Source organism: Miscanthus floridulus, chromosome 6 (genome assembly GCF_019320115.1).
Source record: "Miscanthus floridulus cultivar M001 chromosome 6, ASM1932011v1, whole genome shotgun sequence".
Lineage (NCBI taxonomy): Eukaryota > Viridiplantae > Streptophyta > Magnoliopsida > Poales > Poaceae > Miscanthus > Miscanthus floridulus.
Genome location: NC_089585.1, coordinates 98,356,961 through 98,364,612, shown reverse-complemented (window position 1 = coordinate 98,364,612; position 7,652 = coordinate 98,356,961). Strand labels below are relative to the sequence as shown.

At 44.1% G+C, this 7,652-nt stretch overlaps 1 pseudogene; it reads left to right on the top strand.

Moving 5' to 3' along the window:
* Positions 1-378: 378 nt before the first annotated feature.
* LOC136460875 (uncharacterized) lies at positions 379-2,097 on the top strand (annotated as a pseudogene).
* The last annotated feature ends 5,555 nt before the right edge of the window (positions 2,098-7,652 follow it).

Genomic DNA, 7,652 nt, shown 5'->3' with positions numbered 1-7,652 from the left:
CCCACGGATCGGCTATAGGCTCCATTCAGTGCCACCGCCGCCACCCTTGGCCTCCAGGTTTGGCGCCACCGCTGGTGTGCTGGTCGGCCGCTATCGAGTTGCCGTGCGCCACGCCACCACGCCACCGCAGAGGTCGTAAAAGGGAGGGACGCACTCTACCTGAGCTCCTTCTGTCCATCCCCATTTAGATTGACAGATCAAGCGCTCGAGTGGAACTCCCTGTGGTAGCACCTTTGGAGCTCCAGCCAGCCGTCCGGCATCCAACCCTTTGTGGAGTCCACGTATTGGTAAGACCTTTTTTCAACAGAAAGTCATGCTGCATCAATGTCGTCTTACTTTCTTACTGACCTTTACAAGATTTTGTGATTTACTACAGTAGAACTTGCAAAATGTCGTCTGCTGCATCAACTGCACATACAAGCTAGTCAACATCAAGGAAGGATCCAGCTTGGGAGCATGCCTTACCTTTAACTAGAAAGGAAACCAAGAATCAAGTTGGATGCAAATACTACAAAAATTACTTCAACGGTGGAATAACAAGGTTTAAGAAGTACTTGGCTGAAATTAAAGGGCAGAGTATTTCCTATACTCAGGTTCTTGAAGATGTTCAGGAGAAAATTAAAGCAATGTTGGATGCATATGATGAGAAGAAGAATGCAAAATTAGATTGCCTAGATGCGTATGAGGCAACAAGTTAATATCAATGAAAATGATGAGGAGGATTGTGTTGTAGTCGAAGGAGAAGGAGAAGCTGAAGATCAAGGAGCTTCATCAGGTGCAGCAAGTGCCCTAGTCCCTAAGAAGCCCAAAACTAAGGGACCAATGGACAACTATTGTATGCGGCCAGGGCAAGCTCGTGCAAAAGGAAAGCATCTATAGACTACAATGAACCAACACTATAAGGTCAAAGAAACTGGAAAAGGCTCATGAGTATATTGTAGATTGGTTTTACCAAGCAACAATTCCACACAATACAGTTCTTCTTGATTCTTTTGATCTAATGCTAGAGGCCATTGGTCAATTTGGCCCAGGATTGAAGAAACCTTCTCCTTACCAGCTTGGAACCCCTTTATTGAACAAACATGTCAATCTAGTCTAGGATTTTTTGCAAGTGCAAAAGGAGCAATGGTCTTGAACTGGATGTTCCATTATGATAGATGCTTGGATAGATCTACGCGGAAAGAAGCCTAATGAACTTGGTTGCTCACTGTTCTAGAGGTGTGTGTTTTCTTGAAGCCATTGATGCTTCCTTGGAGGTTCATGATGGGAAGTACATCTACAGCTTGGTAAGCTCTTGTATTAAAGAAATTGGTCCTGAGAAAGTTGTGCAAGTGGTCACTAACAATGCTTCAAATAATATTGCTGCATCAAAGTTGCTTAAACCAAAATATCCTCACATATTTTGGACTACATGTGCTGCACATTCTATTGATCTAATGCTAGAGAGTATTAGTAAGATACCTATGGTGCATAACATTATACGAGATGCCAAGGCTCTCACAAATTTACTTTATGCACATACCAGATTGCTAGTCATTATGCGTCAGTATACCAAATGTGATTTAGTTAGAGCTGGTACTACTCGATTTGCCACTAGTTACTTGAACTTGAGAAGTCTCTATGATAAACGAAATGAATTGAAGCAACTATTTGCATCACAAGAATGGGATAAAAGTTCTTGGTACAAAAAGATTACAGGACAGAATGCACATGACTTGGTCCTGAACAACAAGTTCTGGTCACAAACGCTAGAGGTTATAAATTATTTTGAGCCACTTGCATATGTACTTCGGAGAGTAGATGATGATGTTCCTGCAATGGGGTACATTTATGGTGATCTTCTCAAAGCAAAGCAAGATCTTGCAACATGCCTAAATGGAAATGAGAAAAAAGTATGGTCCTATTTGGAAAATCATAGATGAAAGGTGGGACAACAAGCTTAAGACTCCATTGCATAAAGCTAGGTATTTCTTAAATCCAGGCTACCTCTATGACAATAAGAAAGAAATGGAGGAAGAGGTCATGATGGAAGCTATTGTACAATCACTTGACACAATCACTTGCTCCTTCTTGGCTTCCTCGAGGAGAGAGGAGTGAGCTTTTTTAAGCTTAGTGTGAGATTTGCCAAGCTCCTCATGGTCTTCCTTTAGAATCTCATGAGAAGCATTGAGCTCATCAAAGGATTGCTCAAGAGATTTGGCCTTCTTGCATAATTATTTGCACTCCTTTCTCTTCATCTCAAAGCAAGTGTGGACTTGCTCCAACATGTCCATGAGCTCCTCCTTGGTGTACTCCTCATCATCATCACTCCTATAACCATCACTCTCATAATCATCATTATCACTCATATCATATTTTATCTTGGTAGGCTTTGCCATGAGGCAAGTCGATGGAGTATCAAAGATGGAAGGCTTGTTGTTGATGGCGATGCTTACTAGTGCTTTCTTTAGAGATTTCTTATCATCATCACTAGAATCACCATCATACGAAGAGCCATCACTATCCCAAGTGACCACATAGCCTCCACCCTTCTTCTTCTTGAATGTCATCTTCTTTTCTTTCTTTTCCTTCTTCTCCTTCTTTTCCTTCTTCTTCTCATTCTCATCATTGTCACTATTGTAGGGACAATCCACCACAATGTGATCCTTGCTCTTGCACTTGTAGCATCTCCTCACATACTCCTTGTTGTGATCTCTTCTCTTTCTTGCACCATATCCCTTTCTTATTCATAAATTTGCCCATCTTGCGCACAAAGAGAGCCATAGCTTCATCATCAAAGTCACTAGCTTCTTCCTCTTCACTTGATTCTTCTTTCTTAGCTTTGCCCTTGCTCTTGGATGAGGTGCTAGCTTTGATTGCTGCACTCTTCTTCTTGTTGTTGTCATCATCCTTCTTCTCATCTTTGTCAATCCCCTCCCTTTCCATACGGTATGTATCTTGTGTCATGCATCACCTAATACTTGGTTAGGGGTTATATCTTTCAATTCTCCTCTTATGATGATCAATCTCAATGTCTCAAACCTTGGAGGTAGGTACATCAAGAATCGGTGGGAGAAATCATCATCTTGCACCTTCTCACCCAAACTCTTGAGATCATTGACAATCACTTGTAATCTATGGAACATCTCTGGAATGCTCTTATCATCCTTCATCTTGAAGCTTGTCAACTTATCCTTGAGAATATACAATTTGGTACTCTTGACCGCTGGTGTGCCCTCATATGTTTCCTCCAATCTCTTTCATACTTCACTTGCTCTTTTAAGATATTTGATTTGCTCAAACACCTTTGAATCAATTGCATTGTAGATGGTGTTTAGAGCCATGGTGTTGCATTGCTTGTTCTCTAGCTCTCTTGGGGTTGGATTGGTGGGATCAAGAATCACAAAATCACTCTCGATCACATCCCACACATTTTCATTGATCGAACCCAAATACATCTTCATTTTTCTCTTCCAATAGACATAGCATGTGCCATCAAAGTGCGGTGGTTTGCCCCAACACTGTTGAACACTATTTGAGCCATCTTTTGACACCGAAGGTTGTTAAGCCTTGATTAAACGGTGACCACGGCTCTGATACCACTTGAAAGGTCCTAATGGCTAGAGGGGGATGAATAGCCTAATAAAAGTTTCTACAAGACACTAGAGCAACTAATTAGTCAATAAGAAAGTGAAGCTTTTTGCTCTAGCTCTACAAAGAGTTGTAAGCCACCTACCCCAATAATTCTAGTTAATTATAATCTCTAGATCAAATGATTGCTAAGTCACTACTCACTAAAAGCTCTCAAACAAGCTACACTAAAGAGCTTCGCTAAATGAACTACTCAACTAACAAGCAAGCTCTCAAACTAGCTACACTAAAAAGCTTGCTACACGACTATATATCAAATGTAAATACCAGAGAGTGAATAGGGTGATTATACCACCGTGGGAAGAGAGATGAACCAATCACAATATGAATACCAAGTGAATCACTGGGAGAATTCCAATCACAATAGACACAAGATTTTTCTCCCGAGGTTCACGTGTTTGCTGGCACACTAGTCCCCGTTATGTCGACCAATACTTAGTGTTTTGGCGGCTGATAGGGTTTCACAAACCTAGCCCAACAAATGGGCGCCGTAAGAACCTACTCACAAGTGAGGTAACTCTGACATGAGCAATTTACTATAGTGGCTTTTGGCGCTTCGTTGGGGAATAAGCCCAAGAACCCCTCACAAATATATCCTTGATTGGAGGCGTACACAATCACCAAATCCCCTCATCAATCAACAAATCACCAACCATCTAGGCGACGACAATCACCAAGAGTAATATGAAATCCACAATCACAATCACCACCTAGTGCCACCAAATATGCAATCATAAATGCACAACACTAGGGTTTTCCAAATCCTCTCTCAAAAGAGCAACAAGCTAGGAGAGGAAGAGAAGAGGGAGGAGATGCTCTTCAAGCTCACAAGATCAACACTTTGAATCCTCAATCTCTCACTTAGGGTTAGCACAAAGCTTTGGGAGGAAGAGATGAGAGGAGAGCTTGTTCTTTTTTTTGGTTCTCGAAAGAGAAGGAGAAAGGGGGAGGCATGGGATATATCTCAGCCAGCCAGCCAGCCCCTTTGCCCACTGGTCGCGTGGACAAACGACGCACCAAATCTGGCCCAAACGGTCAACCTGCCCAACGGCTATTGGCATCCCTCACAACGGTCACAGGAGAAATGGCACGACGACGGCAAAAAGTCAGCAGCCAACCAAAGGGCAACAACGCGCACAGTAGGAAATGGCACAGCGGCCTCCTTTCACGCGCCCACGCAGTTCGCTCCCTCAGCTGAAAAAACACAAGCACCAGCGCTCCCTCCAAACTTGCAACTAACGTGCGGGCCTACAGGATAAGTAGCCCCATGCGCCAGCGGCTGTATGTGCTGCAGAGTGCTCTCCTTCTCACGCACTTTCCATTTCTCTCTCTCCTGACACAAGCACTATTCCTCAGTTCGCGAAATTTGAGAATTTGGTTCCCGTACCACTTTCGTTTTTATTTGACAATTAGTGTTTAATTATGGGCTAATTAGGCTCAAAACGTTCGTCTCGCGATTTCCAACAAAACTGTGCAATTGGTTTTTTTTCGTCTACATTTAATGCTATTATAAGATTCGATGTGATGACTATTACAGCACTTTTTGAAAAAACTTTTGGGAAACTAAACACAGCCGAAATTCTCGTTGAGCCAAGAGAATTGCTTGTTGAGCCTTTTTCCTCTATGCCACTCTCTCTCTCTCTCTCTGACAGCATGCAAGCGATCCACTGTTCCTCAACAAGAAATTCTTGTTGAGCAGCAAGAATTGCCGGTTAATTGCTAGTTGCGCAAGCTTTTCAACAGAGCACCCTTGGCAAGCAATTCAATTCTGATGAGCAAGAAATTCTGGCTGGGCAACAACAGCTCATCTTAATCCATTTGCCTTTCTACCCATGTCAAGTGCTAACTTCACCAAGATATTCCAAAATAAATTAAGCACTTAAGTTAGCATTTTCATCAAGGATTTTTAGGGCTTTCTCATGCAACCTCACCACGTCACTAAGCGCAAAGATATATACAAACTGAGACTCACGGTTAGTGGCACTAGATAACCATTATAATTAAAGATTTTCTCTTTTTATAGTACGGTTATCTATTCTAAATCTGATCACGCACTCTATTGCGCTATTGATCGACAAAACAAACATCATATTTTATACCTTTGCCTTGAGCCTATATGATTTTATTTTTCTCTTTCTTCTTTTCCTAAGTTGGAGCACTTGATCATCTCTTTTGGCCATCACCATCACTATGACCATCATCTAGCTCCATCACTTGATGTGTACCAAGCTAGCTTTGTATTTCACTCATGACAAAGGTTAGTACACTTAGGTTTCATCAATTATCCAAAATCAGAGTAGGGCTTTCACCCGTGACTTCTTGTCTGGACATGGCTCATCCTTATCCACTCGCTCGTGTTGCTCCCGTGACTTCCTATTTGGACCTCGTGGCTCATCCTCATCCACTCGCCCACGTTGCTAGCGCCGCTCAGTGATGTGCGCCCTCACTCGCGGTCGCAGGACGGATTATGCCCGCGCTGCTCGTCGGTGCCGCCCTCGCCCGAGCCGCGTCCCCTGCCCATACTCGCGCTTCCCGTCACGACTGCGCTTCATCCACCTGCCGCGACCACTACCGAGGTCCATGCCACCACCGAGCTCCGCACCGGCGACCTCTGCGCACTTCGTGGCATCGAGCTATGCGCCGGTGTCGAGTTCCACAACGATGAGCTCCATTCGTCCAAGCAGCAAGGTGACATTGCACTTGCGATAAAAGTGTATGTTGCAAGCGTATGTTTCAAGTATTTTATATGTCTAAGGGGTACGTTGCAAGAGTTTTGTATGGATGTTGCATATGTTGCAATGGTTATACATGCATGTTGCAAACATCTGTTCCTAATGTTTCATTTATTTTTTAGACGTATGTTGCAAGTGTGTTATTCGGATGTTGCATATGTTTTACACATATGTTGCAAGCATTTTATCTGGATGTTGCGTATGTGTTGCAATTGTTAAAGTGTTTCAGACGTATGTTGCAAGTGTTGTATCTGGATGTTTCAAAAGTAGATCGGTGTTGCATCTCCCTCCTCACTTTCTGTTGCCTCGTCTTGGTGTCTCCTCCTCGTCTTTTGTTGCCTTGCATCCTTCTCAGACTGCGGAGGGAGCACAGCGAGGACCTGACGGACGGGACGCGCCAGGGGATTGCGACGCGGATGAGAGGGCATGTTGTCCCCTTCCGCTACGTGGGCTGGTAGCACTTCGGTCCCCTTTAGTTTTCTATTTTACACGGGATGTTAAGATAGTCCGTTGGTGGGCCACGACGTCAGCCCACGGTTTAATTGCCTAAGGACTGGGAGATGCGTCCAGACACGCTGCGGACGCCGAACGTCCTGGCACTAATGCCCCTGATATTAGTTTCACTGTTAGTTGAATTGTTTGGTTCTATACCGGGGCTAATTAGCAGCTACTCCTGAGTCCCGACTACGGAGTGCTTATTAATTATGTAGACCTAAACACGGACTTTCTATTGATAAAAAGTGACTAGCAGCGTAATCGATAATTGTAAATTTCAGTGACATACATTAGGGCCGTTTGGTTAGGGCTCTGGGCCTCCTCTTGAAAATAGTCTCCGGCTCTGGCTCCTTTAAAGGAGCAGGCTCCTTTGTGAGCGAGTTGAAATTGTTCTAGAACATATTGGCCCAAAACGACACTCATTTGCCACTAGACGACGTGAACCCACAGCAAAGAGCCGCGCGAAGCTTGTTTTTTTAGGCTTCTCCTGTGCAGGCAAAAAATGACTCCGGCTCTTGACGGACTCCTCATGCAAAGCCATTTTCAAAATAGACGTTCAGCACAGCTCTGCACAAACCCCTGCGAAAGAGGCTCTTAATCAATAATAGGGCGGCCCTCAATGATAACACCGGACTGGGCTTATAGCGATATTCATTCACAAACCGAAAACGCCCCTACGCCGGGGGCAATGGAGGAAGCGAAAGCGGCGGCGTACTACGACGAGCTCAACCGCAAGGGCGAGGGCGCCGCAGCTTCAAGCAGGGGCTTGGCTTCTCCTCCTCTTCATCCGACGCC